Source organism: Oncorhynchus masou, chromosome 26 (assembly GCF_036934945.1).
Source record: "Oncorhynchus masou masou isolate Uvic2021 chromosome 26, UVic_Omas_1.1, whole genome shotgun sequence".
Lineage (NCBI taxonomy): Eukaryota > Metazoa > Chordata > Actinopteri > Salmoniformes > Salmonidae > Oncorhynchus > Oncorhynchus masou.
This window is the reverse complement of record NC_088237.1, coordinates 4,184,098-4,201,238: the sequence shown is the minus strand read 5'-3', so window position 1 is coordinate 4,201,238 and position 17,141 is coordinate 4,184,098.

The window sequence follows — 17,141 nt, the reverse complement described above, 5'->3', positions numbered from 1 at the left end:
GTCTATCGGTAAATAGCCCACCCATTTTTACCTACCTCATCCCCATACTGTTTTTATTTATTTACTTTTCTGCTCTTTTGCACACCAATATCTCTACCTGTACATGACCATCTGATCATTTATCACTCCAGTGTTAATCTGCAAAACTGTAATTATTCGCATACCTCCTCATGCCTTTTGCACACAATGTATATAGACTCCCTTTTTTTCTACTGTGTTATTGACTTGTTAATTGTTTACTCCATGTGTAACTCTGTGTTGTCTGTTTACACTGCTATGCTTTATCTTGGCCAGGTCGCAGTTACAAATGAGAACTTGTTCTCAACTAGCCTACCTGGTTAAATAAAGGTGAAATAAAAAAATTTAAAAAATAAAAAAATATCCCCCATCTCCTCCACCTGTAGTGCAGCCACTGGGGAGGTCCGAAACGCCCCACTACATATTCCGAGTCCTTGCCCCTGTATGACATCTAGCCTTTCCAATGAGGTCCGGGCTGTCGAACCATAAACTATACTGCCATAGTCTATTACAGATTGGATCAATGCAACACGCCCAGCCCCCCACTCCTTTCCCATCAGACAGCATATCACATTTAGCACCTTCTTACACTTCTTACATCCCACTGCTCTCTTGATGTGTTCTGCCCAGGTCAGTCCAGTGTCAAAGTATACCCCAAGGAACCTGATCGCCCCCACCCTCTCGTAGTTTTTCCCATATAACCTCAAGCAAACCTTGTCTCCCACCTTCCTCCTGGTAAAGAACACTGCCTGAGTTATCTCTACAGAGAACCTGAACCCCCACATTAATGCCCACCGCTCTACCTCGTCAATTGCTTACTGTACCTTCCTGACTATGTATGGCACATTTCTTCCCCTCGTCCATAAGGCCCCATCTGCAAATAATAACCTCCCAATATCCGGCTCTACCTAAGAGTCAACATCATTAATCCCGATTGAGAACAACATAGGACTAATCAAACTCCCCTGTGGTATACCATTATCCAAAAGGCAGCTGCCTGTTAGTGACTTTCCCACCCTCACCTAGATAGGCCTTCCAAACAGGAAATCCTTTATCCAGTTGTACGTTCTTCCTCCTACCTCCGCAATATCAAGCTTGATTAACAATCCCTGCTTCCACTTCATATCATACGCCTTCTCCACATCACAAAATACAGCTACAACAGTCTCCTTGTTCACCTGAGCCTTCCCGACCTCTGCTTCATTGTTCCCTTTCCCTTCCTGACTCCACTCTGATGTGGCCATACTAGCCCCCTGCTCTCCAGGAAGTAAGTTAGCCTCTCTGTAATCATACGTTCCATAATCTTACATGCATGTGATGTTAAAGCTATTGGCCAATAGCTTGTTGGCCTCGTTGGGTCTTCCCTGGCTTCTGGATTGGTACCACTACTGCCTCCTTTCAACTGCCAGGTAGTTTCTCCTCCTCCCACACGCTGTTGTACAACACCAAAACCTTATCCAGTGCCTTATTACCTAGATGGGCCAACATAACATAGCACACTGCATCTTTACCCTTTTTACCTCTGCCATGGTAAATGGTGAATTCAGCACATAATGTACATCCTTCCTCCTATCCAGCACTCCAGGATGCTCCTCTCTTGTTCTCTCTCTACCCCTCTGCCCCTCCTCCTCAGATGTTGGAAGTCATGCATCCTTTTCAGTACTTTAAATTCCCTGTTCCTAATACTTGCCATTTCCCCACATTCCTGCCTTCCAACATGGGACTGCTTTCCTCCTTCTCCTCCCTGAACTCTTAGGTATAGTCTCAGTAGCTGCCCCCACTAACAATGTTCTCACCCTCTTAGAGATCGGGCTAATTTTTTTCAACATTCTGTTAAAAATCGCGCAACATTTCAACGTCCTGCTACTCATGCCAGGAATATAGTATATGCATATGATTAGTATGTGTGCATAGAAAACACTCTGAAGTTTCTAGAACTGGTTCAATGGTGTCTGTGACTATAACAGAACGAGTTCGGTGGTCAAAATCGAAAGGAAACCTGATTACAAAATCGACTGAGAAAAAATCAATCCGCCAGTCTATGTATTGTCTATTGGAAGGAAAAATACTTAAGGGTGAGATTACAGTTCCTACAGCTTCCACACGATGTCGCCAGTGTTGTGATTTCGATTCCACTAAATCCTTGGTCATCTGAGTAATAGCCACATCTGATTTTCAGGTCCACAGCTGTGAAAAATGGAACCGGAAAAGTTGGCTACGTTTTTCAAACTTGTGCCTATTGAATACAGATTGCTCCGTGATCAATTTGATCGTTTATTAATGTTTACTAATACCTAAAGTTGGATTACAGAAGTAGTTTGAAGTGTTTTGTCAAAGTTTATAGGCAACTTTTTTAATTTTAAAAATAACGTTGCGTTTAAAAACTGTGTTTTTCCTGGATCTGACGGTCTTCATAAATGGACATTTTGGGTATACAAGGACCGATTTAATCGAAAAAAAGACCCAATTGTGATGTTTATGGGACATATAGGAGTGCCAACAAAGAAGCTCGTCAAAGGTAATGAATGTTTTATATTTTATTTCTGCGTTTCGTGTAGCGCCTGCTACGCTAATTCCTTTGTTTACGTCCCCTTCTGGTATTTTGGGGTGTTGCATGCTATCAGATAATAGCTTCTCATGCTTTCGCCGAAAAGCATTTTACAAATCTGACTCGTTGGCTAGATTCACAACGAGTGTAGCTTGAATTGAGTACCCTGCATGTGAGTTTTATTGAATGTTTGAGTTTTAACGAGTGCTATTAGCATTTGAGGTAGTGCATTTGCATTTATTGTTGGCAAGGTGGGACGCTAGCGTGTTGGGTGGGCCAGAGAGGTTAATACTATCCACATCCCCTCTCATATGAAGAGGTGAAGCGAGAGGGACAACCCTTTCTTATGCTGCGTTCATGTCGTAGTCGGAACTAGGAAACTCTGAAATGTTCAAGTTAATAAGTGGTATACACGTGCCGTGTTCTACGAATCAGCAAGTCGGACATTTCCGAGGCAATCCTAATTCTGACTAGCATGTGAAAGTGCCACCACAGCGGGGATAACTGGGATAACTGGGGCCAAAATCTATCTTCTTCAGCAGGTTGGGTTTTTCATTTTTTTTCCCGACTCACCAAGCGATTTGTTTTTGTATGGAGGTCAATGAGTGTCGAATTAGGTTAACAAAAATGTAATGGTTTATTTTCTACAGGTGGCTTATTTGATCGAATAGAAGTTTCGTAATGCTTAGGTTGTTAATTAGTTACAAATTACCACAGCCACAAAGTCATAAGGCCCGCCTACTCGACCAATCAGATGAGAGAGTGTGATGACACCTATGCTGGTTTACAGTTCTCAGGCAACGACCAGTCCGATGATGTATGAAAACAATTGCAGCCTACCTGTGTTGATTTTGATCACTGGCATATAGCGTAGGCAGGCTATGGCTGGAAAACCCAAGGACCCCGATTTCAAGAGAGGATACTGTTTATGTAGAAAAACAAGACTTGGTTGTTTATAAACAACCCAGGTTTATTAGCTGCAACAGTGGTTCCCAACTACGGGTAATGTTGTGGAAATATTCGCTTAATCATATTTCGCAGATACTGGAACTTGTGAATAGACTGGCCCATAGACCAACAGCCAGACTCAGTCTCAGTCCACTCCTTTTATACAGTTTCATTACTATAGGCAATTATAAGATTGCGACATGCCATTATCGGACTATAATATTACTACGGGCCATTGTAGGATTAAGTACAGATAACTATAGGCCGTTATAGAATTATACCAATAAATACACTTAATCCCAGGATTACACATAGTGCCACATAGTGCCTCCCTTTAGAGCTGTTCAGCCTTTTAACAAGAAACACATTCTCTTAACAGAAAGCACCCATATATTCCCCCCTTTGGGATTTACTAAGTCCCAACCCTTAAATTTGATCCAGTACAAGTAAAAGGGGAAGCACCTTCTGTATGTATTGCTATCGAGGCAATCTGCCTCCCTTTCTACTTATCAACCGTTGCTCCGCTTCCTCAACCATACTGGGGAATCAGGACCAAACATCTCCTTTCACATATAGCTAGAAAGAAGTAAAATATCCATCCTACAGCCAATTGTTTTTTAACATACTGTATAAGCATGTGCATGCATTGCTTTACCTTGCCCGAGGTTTTCTCAGTTATGTAGAATACAATAAAAACAATAAACTCAACCTCATAAATCATTATAACATCATTCTCAATATGACACCTAAACATGTGGCCCTCCCTCAAAGACACCTCTCCAACAACCATTTTAACATAAGTGTTAAACCTGTCGGAGTATTCAGGGTATTTTTTATTTTATTTAACCTTTATTTAACCAGGTAGGCAAAGTTGAGAACAAGTTCTCATTTACAATTGCGACCTGGCCAAGATAAAGCAAAGCATTTTGACACATACAACAACACAGAGTTACACATGGAGTAAAACAAACATACAGTCAATAATACAGTAGAAAAATAAGTCTATATACAGTACAATGTGAGCAAATGAGGTGAGATAAGGGAGGTAAAGGCAAAAAAAGGCCATGGTGGCAAAGTAAATACAATATAGCAAGTAAAACACTGGAATGGTTGATTTGCAGTGGAGGAAAGTGCAAAGTAGAGATAGAAATAATGGGGTGCAAAGGAGGAAAAGAAAGAAATACAGTAGGAGGAGAGGTAGTTGTTTGGGCTAAATTATAGATGGGCTATGTACAGGTGCAGGGATCTGTGAGCTGCTCTGACAGCTGGTCCTTAAAGCTAGTGAGGGAGATAAGTGTTTCCAGTTTCAGAGATTTTTGTAGTTCGTTCCAGTCATTGGCAGCAGAGAACTGGAAGGAGAGGCGACCAAAAGAAGAATTGGTTTTGGGGGTGACCAGAGAGATATACCTGATGGAGCGCGTGCTACGGGTGGGTGATGCTATGGTGACCAGCGAGCTGAGATAAGGGGGGACTTTAACTAGCAGGGTCTTGTAGATGATCTGGAGCCAGTGGGTTTGGCGACAAGTATGAAGCGAGGGCGAGAGCGTACAGGTTGCAGTGGTGGGTAGTATACGGGGCTTTGGTGACAAAACGGATTGCACTGTAATAGTGTCACGTTCTGGCCTTAGTTCCTTTGTTATGTCTTTGTTTTAGTTGGTTAGGGCGTGAGTTGGGGTGGATAGTCTATGTTCTTTTTTCTATGTTGTGTTTGGCCTGGAATGGTTCTCAATCAGAGGCAGGTGTTGTTTCTTGTCTCTGAGAATCAAACTTAGGTAGCCTGTGTTCCCCATTTTAGGTGTGGGTGATTGTTTTCTGTTTAGGTTGTTTCCCTGAAAGAACTGTGCGCTTTCGTTTTCTCCGTTTTGTCATTTTGTTTAATTGTTTTTTTGTGAACATTAAGTATGAACAATTTCCACGCTGCGCTTTGGTCTCATTCCAACGACGATCGTTACAGATAGACTGCATCCAATTTATTGAGTAGGGTATTGGAGGCTATTTTGTAAATGACATCGTCGAGGATCGGTAGGATGGTCAATTTTACAAGGGTATGTTTGGCAGCATGAGTGAAGGATGCTTTGTTGTGAAATAGGAAGCCAATTCTAGATTTAACTTTGGATTGGAGAGTCTGGAAGGAGAGTTTACAGTCGAACCAGACACCTAGGTATTTGTAGTTGTACACATATTCCAAGTCAGAACCGTCCAGAGTAGTGATGTTGGATGGGCGGGCAGGTGCAGGCAGCGACCGGTTGAAGAGCATGCATTTAGTTTTACTTGCATTTAAGAGCAGTTGGAGGCCACGGAAGGAAAGTTGTATGGCATTGAAGCTTGTCTGGAGGATAGTTAACACAGTGTCCAAAGAGGGGCCAGAAGTATACAGAATGGTGTCGTCTGCTTAGATGTGGATCAGAGAATCACCAGCAGCAAGAGCGACATCATTGATGTATACAGAGAAGAGAGTCGCCCTGAGAATTGAACCCTGTGGCACCCTCATAGAGACTGCCAGAGATCCGGACAACAGGCCCTCCGATTTGACACACTGAACTCTTTCAGAGGAGTAGTTAGTGAACCTCGGGAGGCAATCATTTGAGAAACCAAGGCTGTTGAGTGTGCCAATAAGAATGTTGTAATTGACAGAGTCGAAAGCCTTTGCCAGGGCGATGAATACGTCTGCACAGTAATGTCTCTCTCTTATCGATGGAGGTTATGATATTGTTTAGGACCTTGAGCGTAGCTGAGGTGCACCCATGACCAGCTCTGAAACCAGATTGCATAGCGGAGAAGGTACGGTGGGATTCGAAATGTTCTGTTTGTTAACTTGGCTTTCGAAGACCTTAGAAAGACGGGGTAGAATAGATATAGGTCTGTAGTAGTTTGGGTTTAGAGTGTCTCCCCATTTGAAGAGGGGGATGACCGCGGCCGCTTTCCAATCTATGGAAATCTCAGTCGATATGAAAGAGAGGTTGAACAAACTAGTAATTTGGGCAGATAATTTTAGAAAGAGAGGGTTGTCTTGCCCGGCTGATTTGTAGGGGTCCAGATTTTGCAGCTCTTTCAGAACATCAGCTATCTGGATTTGGGTGGAGGAGAAGTGGGGAGGCTTGGGCGAGTTGCTGTGGGGGTGGAGGGCTGTTGATCGGGGTAGGGGTAGCCAGGTGGAAAGCATGGCCAGCCGTAGAGAAATGGTAATTGTTTCCTAACAGTGTTTCCTAGCCTCAGAGCAGTGGGCAGCTGGGAGGAGGTGCTCTTATTCTCCATGGACTTTACAGTGTCCCAGACACGATTTTTTGAGTTTGTATTACAGGATGCAAATTTCTGTTTGAAAAAACTAGTCTTAGCTTTCTTAACTGCCTGTGTATATTTGTTCCTAACTTTTTTGAATGGAGCATGCCTATTTAAGATGGCGTGGAAGGCACTTTTAAAGAATAGCCAGGCATCCTCTACTGACGGGAAGAGGTCAATGTCATTCCAGGATACCCCGGCCAGGTCGATTAGAAAGGCCTGCTCGCAGAAGGCATTTAGGGAGCGTTTTACAGTGATTAGGGGTGGTCGTTTGATCGCAGACCCATTACGGATGCAGGCAATGAGGCAGTGATTGCTGAGATCTTGATTGAAAACAGCAGAGGTGTATTTGGAGGGCGAGTTAGTTAGGATGATATCTATGAAGGTGCCCGTGTTTACAGGTTTGGGGTTGTACCTGGTAAGTTCATTGATAATTTGTGTGAGATTGAGGGCATCAAGCTTAGATTGTAGGATGGCCGGGGTGTTAAGCATGTCCCAGTTTAGGTCACCTAGTAGCACGAGCTCAGAAGATATACAGGGGCAATCAATTCACATATGGTGTCTAGGGCACAGCTGGGGGCAGAGGGTGGTCTATAGCAAGCGGCAACAGTGAGAGACTTGTTTCTGGAAAGGTGAATTTTTAGAAGTAGAAGCTTGAATTGTTTGGGTACAGACCTGGATAGTAAGACCGAACTCTGCAGGCTATCTTTGCAGTAGATTGCAACACCGCCCCCTTTGGTAGTTCTATCTTGGCAGAAAATGTTATATTTAGGAATGGAGATTTCAGTGTTTTTGGTGGTTTTCCGAAACCAGGATTCAGACATGGCTAAGACATCCGGGTTGGCAGAGTGTACTAAAGCAGTGAGTAAAACAAACTTGGGGAGTAGGCTTCCAATGTTAACATGCATGAAACCAAGGCTTTTACAGTTACAGAAGTCAACAAATGATATCACCTGGGGAGCGGGAGTGGAGCTAGGCACTGCAGGACCTGGATTCACCTCTACATCACCAGAGGAACAGAGGAGGGGGATAAGGGTATGGCTAAAAGCTATGAGAATTGGACGTCTAGAACGTCTGGAACAGAGAGTAAAAGGAGGCTTCTGGGGGCGATAAAATAGCTTCAAGGTATAATGTACAGACAAAGGTATGGTAGGATGTGAGTACATTGGAGGTAAACCTAGGCATTGACTAATGATGAGAGAGATATAGTCTCAAGAGACATTTAAACCAGATGATATCATCGCATATGTAGGAGGTGGAACAACATGGTTGGATAAGGCATATTAAGCAGGGCTATAGGCTCTACAGTGAAATCACTAACCAGGACAGTAATGGACGAGGCATATTGATATTAGAGAAAGGCATGTGTAGCCAAGTGATCATATGGGTCCAGTGAGTGGTTGGGCTGGCTGGGGACATGGTGATTCAGACAGTTAGCAGGCCGTGGCTAACAAGCTAGCAGTTAGTAGGCTGGGGCTAACAAGCAAGCAGTTAGCAGACCGGGGCTAGCAAGCTAGCAATTAGCAGACTGGGGTTAGCAAGCAAGCATTTTGAATACCGGGGCTATCAAGCTAGCAGTTAGCAAACTGGGGCTAGCAAGCTAGCAGTTAGCAGACCGGGGCTAGCAAGTTAGCAGAAGGGCCTTTTTTTCCTCGCGATGGAGGAAAGTCTGTTTCAGCCTCCTCGTGCGGTGACGTCAATAGACCAGTCGTGGATTAGTAGGGTTCCAAGTAGCTCTAGATAGTTAGCAGGCCACGGTTAGCAGAATGGGACTTCAGTGGACGTCGCGCTTGAGGGGCCTGTTGGAATCCTCAGGCAGATTATGTCGGTATTCCAATCTTAGAGGATCGGCGGGGTTCCGTGCCCCGAACCGGCAGTAGAAGGGGTCCGGATATTGGAGCCCAGGAGTGGGCTTCGGTGGGAGGCTAATTTGTGCTTGCTCCGAGATGGAAATGCTAGTCAGGAGTAGTCACCCGGGATTACAGTTAGCTAGTTGCGAAGATCCAGTTGAAAAGGCTCAGATTTTGTGGTAGGAATCCGGGGACATGGAGAGAAAAATAGGTCCATTATGCTCTGGTTTGAGTCACGTTGTACGAACTGGCAAGAGCTTTCCGAGCTAAAGGTTAGCTGATGATTGCTAGCAGTGGTTTGCTGACTGATAGCTGGTAGCTAGTTAGTTGGCTAGCTTCAGTTGAGGGATTCCAGAGCTAAAGTAAATAGAAATACTTTAGAAAAAAACACATCCACGCCACATTGGGTGAGGTGGGTTGCAGGAGAGTATTTAGAAGTTGAGGTTATGGAAAATATATAAAAAGATATATACAAGGGACACGACAAGACAAAGACGTCTGACTGCTAAGCCATCGTGGAATCAGACGTACTGTAAGGAGTACTGTGTGTGGACCAGACCAACGCTGTCACAACACCCCCTCCCCTGCTACAGATACATTTTCACATATATCATTCCATCTAACCCATAACACACTAGTTACTACTCCTAATGCACTTCTACAGTTATAAACATACTAAAACATTCTCAAATCAATTACTCAATATACATCAGTCCCTCCTCATGAACAATGATCACTCTTATTATAAGGGCAAAAGGCAAGACCCAAATGCAGACACAGGAGGCACATGGTAGAGCTCTGATATTTGTTATAACAAAGGGAGTAGGCAAAGGCAGGTCGGGGACAGGCAAGAGTTCATAAACCAGGTCAGAGTCCAAAGAGTACCAGACAATAGGCAGTCTCGAGGTCAGGCCAGGCAGGGGCCAGAAACCAGATACGAGTCCAAAACAGTACAAGGCGATAGGCAGGCTGGTAGTCAGAACAGACAGGCAGGCAGGTTTGGAGTCAGGACAGGCAAGGGTCGAAACCAGGAGGACTAGAAACAAACAGAGACTGGGAAAAATAGGAGCAAGGAAAAACACTGGTTGACTTGGCAAACAGGACGAACTGGCACAGAGAGACAGGAAACACAGGGATATATACACCGGGGATAACAAGCGACACCTGGAGGGGATGGAGACAATCACAAGGACAAGTGAACCAGATCAGGGTGTGACACAGGTCAGTCATGATCTCTTCATCTTGGAGATAAGTGAGGTCTGTGATCTCTTTAAGATAGCCTACACATTGCCCGCGCAACACATTCTTAAAGGTCCTCTTCCAGGTGGACTCTGTATGGATGGAAATCTTCTTAATCAAAATCACCATGCTGCTCAGATGTGGAGTTGGGTTGTTGGCTAAAAGTGGCATAATCAAATCAAATCAAATTTTATTTGTCACATACACATGGTTAGCAGATGTTAATGCGAGTGTAGCGAAATGCTTGTGCTTCTAGTTCCGACAATGCAGTAATAACCAACAAGCAATCTAACTAACAATTCCAAAACTACTGTCTTTTACACAAGTGTAAGGGGCTAAAGTATACATCAGTCCCTGAATATGTACATAAAGATATATGAATGAGTGATGGTATAGAGCAGCATAGGCAAGATACAGTAGATGGTATCGAGTACAGTATATACATATGAGATGAGTATGTAAACAAAGTGGCATAGTTTAAAGTGGCTAGTGCTACATGTATTACATAAAGATGCAGTGGATGATATAGAGTACAGTATATACGTATACATATGAGATGAATAATGTAGGGTATGTAAACATTATATTAGGTAGCATTGTTAAAAGTGGCTATTGATATATTTTACATAATTTCCCTTCAATTCCCATTATTAAAGTGGCTGGAGTTGAGTCAGTGTGTTGGCAGCAGCCACTCAATGTTAGTGGTTGCTGTTTAACAGTCTGATGGCCTTGAGATAGGAGCTGTTTGTCAGTCTCTCGGTCCCAGCTTTGATTCACCTGTACTGACCTCGCCTTCTGGATGATAGCGGGGTCAACAGGCAGTGGCTTGGGTGGTTGTTGTCCTTGATGATCTTTATGGCCTTCCTGTAACATCGGGTGGTGTAGGTGTCCTGGAGGGCAGGTAGTTTGCCCCCGGTGATGCGTTGTGCAGACCTCACTACCCTCTGGAGAGCCTTATGGTTGAGGGCGGAGCAGTTGCCGTACCAGGCGGTGGTACAGCCCTCCAGGATGCTCTCGATTGTGCATCTGTCGAAGTTTGTGAGTGCTTTTGGTGACAAGCCGAATTTCTTCAGCCTCCTGAGGTTGAAGAGGCGCTGCTGCTCCTTCTTCACGATGCTGTCTGTGTGGGTGGACCAATTCAGTTTGTCTGTGATGTGTATGCCGAGGAACTTAAAACTTACTACCCCCTCCACTACTGTTCCATCGATGTGGATAGGGGGGTGTTCCCTCTGCTGTTTCCTGAAGTCCACAATCATCTCCTTAGTTTTGTTGACGTTGAGTGTGAGGTTATTTTCCTGACACCACACTCCGAGAGCCCTCACCTCCTCCCTGTAGGCCGTCTTGTCGTTGTTGGTAGCCTACCACTGTTGTGTCGTCCGCAAACTTGATGATTGAGTTGGAGGTGTGTGTGGCCACGCAGTCGTGGGTGAACAGGGAGTACAGGAGAGGGCTCAGAACGCACCCTTGTGGGGCCCCAGTGTTGAGGATCAGCGGGGTGGAGATGTTGTTGCCTACCCTCACCACCTGGGGGCGGCCCGTCAGGAAGTCCAGTACCTTGTTGCACAGGGCGGGGTCGAGCCCCAGGGTCTCGAGCTTGATGACTAGTTTGGAGGGTACTATGGTGTTAAATGCCGAGCTGTAGTCGATGAACGGCATTCTCACATAGGTATTCCTCTTGTCCAGATGGGTTAGGGCAGTGTGCAGTGTGGTTGAGATTGCATCGTCTGTGGACTTATTTGGGCGGGAAAAAAATTGGAGTGGGTCTAGGGTGTCAGGTAGGGTGGAGGTGATATGGTCCTTGACTAGTCTCTCAAAGCACTTCATGATGACGGAAGTGAGTGCTACGGGGCGGTAGTCGTTTAGCTCAGTTACCTTAGCTTTCTTGGGAACAGGAACAATGGTGGCCCTCTTGAAGCATGTGGGAACAGCAGACTGAGATAGGGATTGATTGAATATGTCCGTAAACACACCAGCCAGCTGGTCTGCGCATGCTCTGAGGGCGCGGCTGGGGATGCCATCTGGGCCTGCAGCCTTGCGAGGGTTAACACGTTTAAATGTTTTACTCACCTCGGCTGCAGTGAAGGAGAGTCCGCATGTTTTCGTTGCAGGCCGTGTCAGTGGCACTGTATTGTCCTCAAAGCGGGCAAAAAAGTTATTTAGTCTGCCTGGGAGCAAGACATCCAGGTCCGTGACTGGGCTGGTTTTTTTCTTTTTGTAGTCCGTGATTGACTGTAGACCCTGCCATATACCTCTTGTGTCTGAGCCGTTGAATTGAGATTCTACTTTGTCTCTATACTGACGCTTAGCTTGTTTCATAGCCTTGCGGAGGGAATAGCTGCACTGTTTGTATTCGGTCATGTTTCCGGTCATACAAGGGAGCGTGTGTATCTCCCCCACCCTGCATGTGCAAGAGGGCATCGTACAATTTGAGCCTATAGGGTCAGTCTGGCTCCCTATGAACACCCCTTCACCAACTTTGGTGACTTCCTCTGCCCTGATTGTGCTGGCCTTCTGAATTTGGTTGGGGACATGCTATACCATCCCGCGGGATCAGTCTCACAGGAACGGTTTGGTGGATTGATTGTATTTTTTGTAAGTTGACGAGCACTTCACATTCAGCTCTGTGAATCTTGGTGTAAAGATGAAATTGAAGTGACGAATTGCATCATTCAAATCCACATTTTAAAGCACCGAGCATATTCATGAGAATAGACTAAATACACTGAAACAAAATAAAACAAATACAAGAATAAACAATTGTACTGACTTTCGAATGGCTGTTGGTCACCAAGCCTGTCAGCAGATCACTTGGTAGCCTTCTAGATGACCATACGTGAGAGCTCAATTCTGCAGCTCAACCCAATTATTTGTGTAAATGGTGACCTTCATCACCTCATCATGAAACACATGCACCCATCTCTGTACAAATACAAAGAATGTGTGGAATGATATAAACCCATTGATAATTGAATAATACAATTATCAATGCCTCAAAGGCCCTTACACTAATGAACCTAATTGTCAAAAGGATACTCATAAGAATTAATTAAGTATGAATGTCACGCCCTGACCCTAGATTGCTTGTATGTTTCTATTTTTCGTTTGGTCAGGGTGTGATGTGGGTGGGTATTCTATGTTGTTTGTCTAGGTGTTGTGTTTCTATGTTTAGGCCTGGTATGGTTCCCAATCACAGGCAACTGGTTATCGTTGTCTCTGATTGAGAACCATACTTAGGCAGCCTGTTTTCCCACTATGGGTGTGGGTAGTTGTTTTCTGTCTCTGTATCAGACAGAACTGTTTCGTGTTGGTCTATTTTTGTTATTTTGGTCGTAGTGTTCTGAGTTAAAATAAATATACATCATGAACACGTACCACGCTGCACTTTGGTCCGACACTTCTTATTCCTCATCAGAAGAGGAAGACAATCGTTACAGAACTACCCACAAAAAAGGACCAAGCAGCGTGCTAACCAGGAGCAGTGTGGAATGGACATTGGAGGACATTCTGGACGGGAAGGGTTCCTACACATGGGACGAAATCCTGGCTGGAAGGGATTGCCTCCCATAGGAACAGGTGGAGGAATCCAGGAGAGCGGAGGCAGCAGGTAAAGGGAGCCAGCGCTCTGAGGGAACACAGCTGGCAAGGAAGCCCGAGAGGCAGCCCCAAAAATGTATTGGGTGGAGGCACACTGGGAGTGTGGCTAAGTCAGGTAGGAGACCTCAGCCAACTCCCCGTGCTTACCGTGGCGAGAGGTTGACCGGGCAGGCACCGTGTTATGCCGTGAGAAGCACGGTGTCCCCAGTGCACAGGCATAGCCCGGTGCGCTACATCGCAGCTCCTCGTATCGGCCGGGCTAGAGTGGGCAACGAACCAGGAATAATGAAGCCGGCTCAGCGCATCTGGTCTCCAGTGCGTCTCCTCGGCCCGGGTTATATGGCACCAGCACTACGCACGGTGTCCCCGGTTCGCCAGCACAGCCCAGTGCGGTCTGTTCCACCCTTCAGCACTTGCCGGGCTACAGGGAGTATCCAGCCAGGACAAGTTGTGCAGGCTCGGTGCACGAGACCTCCAGTGCACCACCAAGGTCCGGTCCATCCGGTGCCTCCTCCACGCACCAGTCCTCCTGTGGCAGCCCCACGCACCAGGCTGTCTCTACGTCTCCTCCCTCCAGGTGATCCCGCCTGTCCAGCACTTCCAGAGCCTCCCTCCTGTCCAGCGCTTCCAGAGCCTCCCTCCTGTCCAGCGCTTCCAGAGCCTCCCTCCTGTCCAGCGCTTCCAGAGCCTCCCTCCTGTCCGGAGCTGCCGGAGTCGCCCTTCACGCCGGCGGTGCCAGAGTCGCCCTTCACACCGGCTCTGCCGGAGTCTCCCGTCTATTCGGGGCCACACTTCAGGGGTCCCCAGTCCGAGGTCGGCGGCGAGGGTCACCGCTCCAAAGGCGCCACTTAGGTGGGCCAAGACTATGGTGGAGTGGGGTCCACGACCCGCGCCAGGGCCGGCACCGTGGACAGATGCCCACCCAGACCCTCCCCTATAGGTTCAGGTTTTGCGGACGGAGTCTGCACCTTTGGGGGTAGGGGGGGGGGTACTTTCACGCCCTGACCCTAGATTGCTTTGTATGTTTCTATTTTTTGTTTGGTCAGGGTGTGATGTGGGTGGGTATTCTATGTTGTATGTCTAGGTGTTGTTTTTCTATGTTTAGGCCTGGTATGGTTCCCAATCAGAGGCAGCTGGTTATCGTTGTCTCTGATTGAGAACCATACTTAGGCAGCCTGTTTTCCCATTATGGGTGTAGGTAGTTGTTTTCTGTGTCTGCACCAGACAGAACTGTTTCGTGTTGGTCTATTTTTGTTATTTTGGTCGTAGTGTTCTGAGTTAAAATAAATATGCATCATGAACACGTACCACGCTGAACTTTGGTCCTCTTTATACCTTCTTCAACCCACGACAGCCGTTACAATGAATTAACATTGGTTGAGCAATGGACCATTTCAGTTTATTGGGCAAGCCCATTGTCCTTTTTCCTCGTCATTCAACCCAGGCCTTCTCTCTATGGAAGTCAGAGGATTACCTTGAATCCTGTAAGACAAAAATACAATTAGATAAGATACAAAGGTATCGGTCTGCCAACAAAAGAATATGGGATGTTACTTCATCTTTATCATTAGCAGATGATAAAACCTAAATACTACAATCTAATGAGACAACCATTATGTTTCAGTGGATGCAACAGTTTACCTTGGAACTCCCCTTCAAGTGCACCAATTTCAACTTTAGAGAAGTCCACATAAAGTGGCTGCAAACCACGTTCCAGTCCTTGATCACACGGAGGGCCTCTCTTATGTCGTCTCTGTCTGTGTGACAAAGGCCCCGACAACAGCATAACAAACTTTGGTTCGGACACACACAAAAAACTGTGGCACAGAGTACCGGCAGGTCTTGTAGGTTGTGTCTAGAGAACACATCTGTTGGCCATAAAGGTTTACTAGTCTCTTTTGCCAGGAGCCTGCAGGCACAGCAGAAGCTTTGTTCCTTGGCTCTCGTTGACCTGGTATGGCCTGTAGTGGACCAGGGCCTGTGGAAGAGGGAATGACCATTTACATAGACATACAAAGCAATAAGACTATTCATTCTGAATTATTAATGGATTTGACTCAAACATTTCCTGTCCTGTCACTTAAATGTCTATTGTTGCACCTTAAAATGTTCCTTGTCAATGTTAGACCAACTTGATCTTAAACATGACATTTCTTATGTCACCGTCAGTGGGGTAATACCGCCTGCAAGTAGGTGGAGGGGGAGAGACTGAGATCATTATATGCTAATGAATGAGTAGCTCTCCACCGAAAAGTGTTTAGTTGACGCTTCATTTCAGTCCAGACAGAGTCAACTGCTCTATCTTCTCTCTCAGCCTGAACATTTCGGCAAGATAGAACAGCTGCCTCCGGTAAGACAAGGGGTGGCGGTCTGTGTCTGTTTGTAAATAACAGCTAGTGCACAAAATCAAATATTAATTTACATTTACATTACATTTACATTTAAGTCATTTAGCAGACGCTCTTATCCAGAGCGACTTACAAATTGGTGAATTCACCTTCTGACATCCAGTGGAACAGCCACTTTACAATAGTGCATCTAAATCATTTAAGGGGGGGTGAGAAGGATTACTTATCCTATCCTAGGTATTCCTTGAAGAGGTGGGGTTTCAGGTGTCTCCGGAAGGTGGTGATTGACTCCGCTGTCCTGGCGTCGTGAGGGAGTTTGTTCCACCAATGGGGGGCCAGAGCAGCGAACAGTTTTGACTGGGCTGAGCGGGAACTGTACTTCCTCAGTGGTAGGGAGGCGAGCAGGCCAGAGGTGGATGAACGCAGTGCCCTTGTTTGGGTGTAGGGCCTGATCAGAGCCTGGAGGTACTGCGGTGCCGTTCCCCTCACAGCTCCGTAGGCAAGCACCATGGTCTTGTAGTGGATGCGAGCTTCAACTGGAAGTCAGTGGAGAGAGCGGAGGAGCGGGGTGACGTGAGAGAACTTGGGAAGGTTGAACACCAGACGGGCTGCGGCGTTCTGGATGAGTTGTAGGGGTTTAATGGCACAGGCAGGGAGCCCAGCCAACAGCGAGTTGCAGTAATCCAGACGGGAGATGACAAGTGCCTGGATTAGGACCTGAAGATTTAGCTCGCCTGAGGTAGAGTATCTAAGGTAGAGTATCTGTGAGCACTGCTGTCTGTCCCGGGATCCCTCCAGATTCCGCAGAGGGGGACAGACACGGAAGCCAAGCTTAGCTTAGCTGGCTTGGCGGTCTCAAATGGAGAAGGTTTCCAGCGCTGCAGTGGCTGTGTTTACTTTGCTTTGCTCCGGGACAATGTGGACCTCATTGACTTTCAATGTATCAACTGCAACAGGGGCGAAGTGGCTACTCTTAGCAAGCAAGTAGCAAACCTACACAAGCTACTGGGGAATCCACGCCCGCCTACTTTTTATTTTTCTCCCACCCCTGTAGCCGGACGCCTCTCTGGTCTAGTGGAAGTGTCACCGCCGTATCGGCTCTCCACAGCCGACTGGCCGGTGCTCAGCAGGGTTCCATCCCTGAAGGGATCTCCCCCGTCCCTGGAGAACGGAGCTGTTCTCGACCCAACCAACCAGTCATGGAGATACGTCACTCGCCGTGGAAGTTGAAGACAGTGTCCTCTGGCAACAGGGGTCTCCTTGGAGATGTTGAGCCCGGACTTGACACAGACCAGAAACAGCTTTTCCACCCTGGAT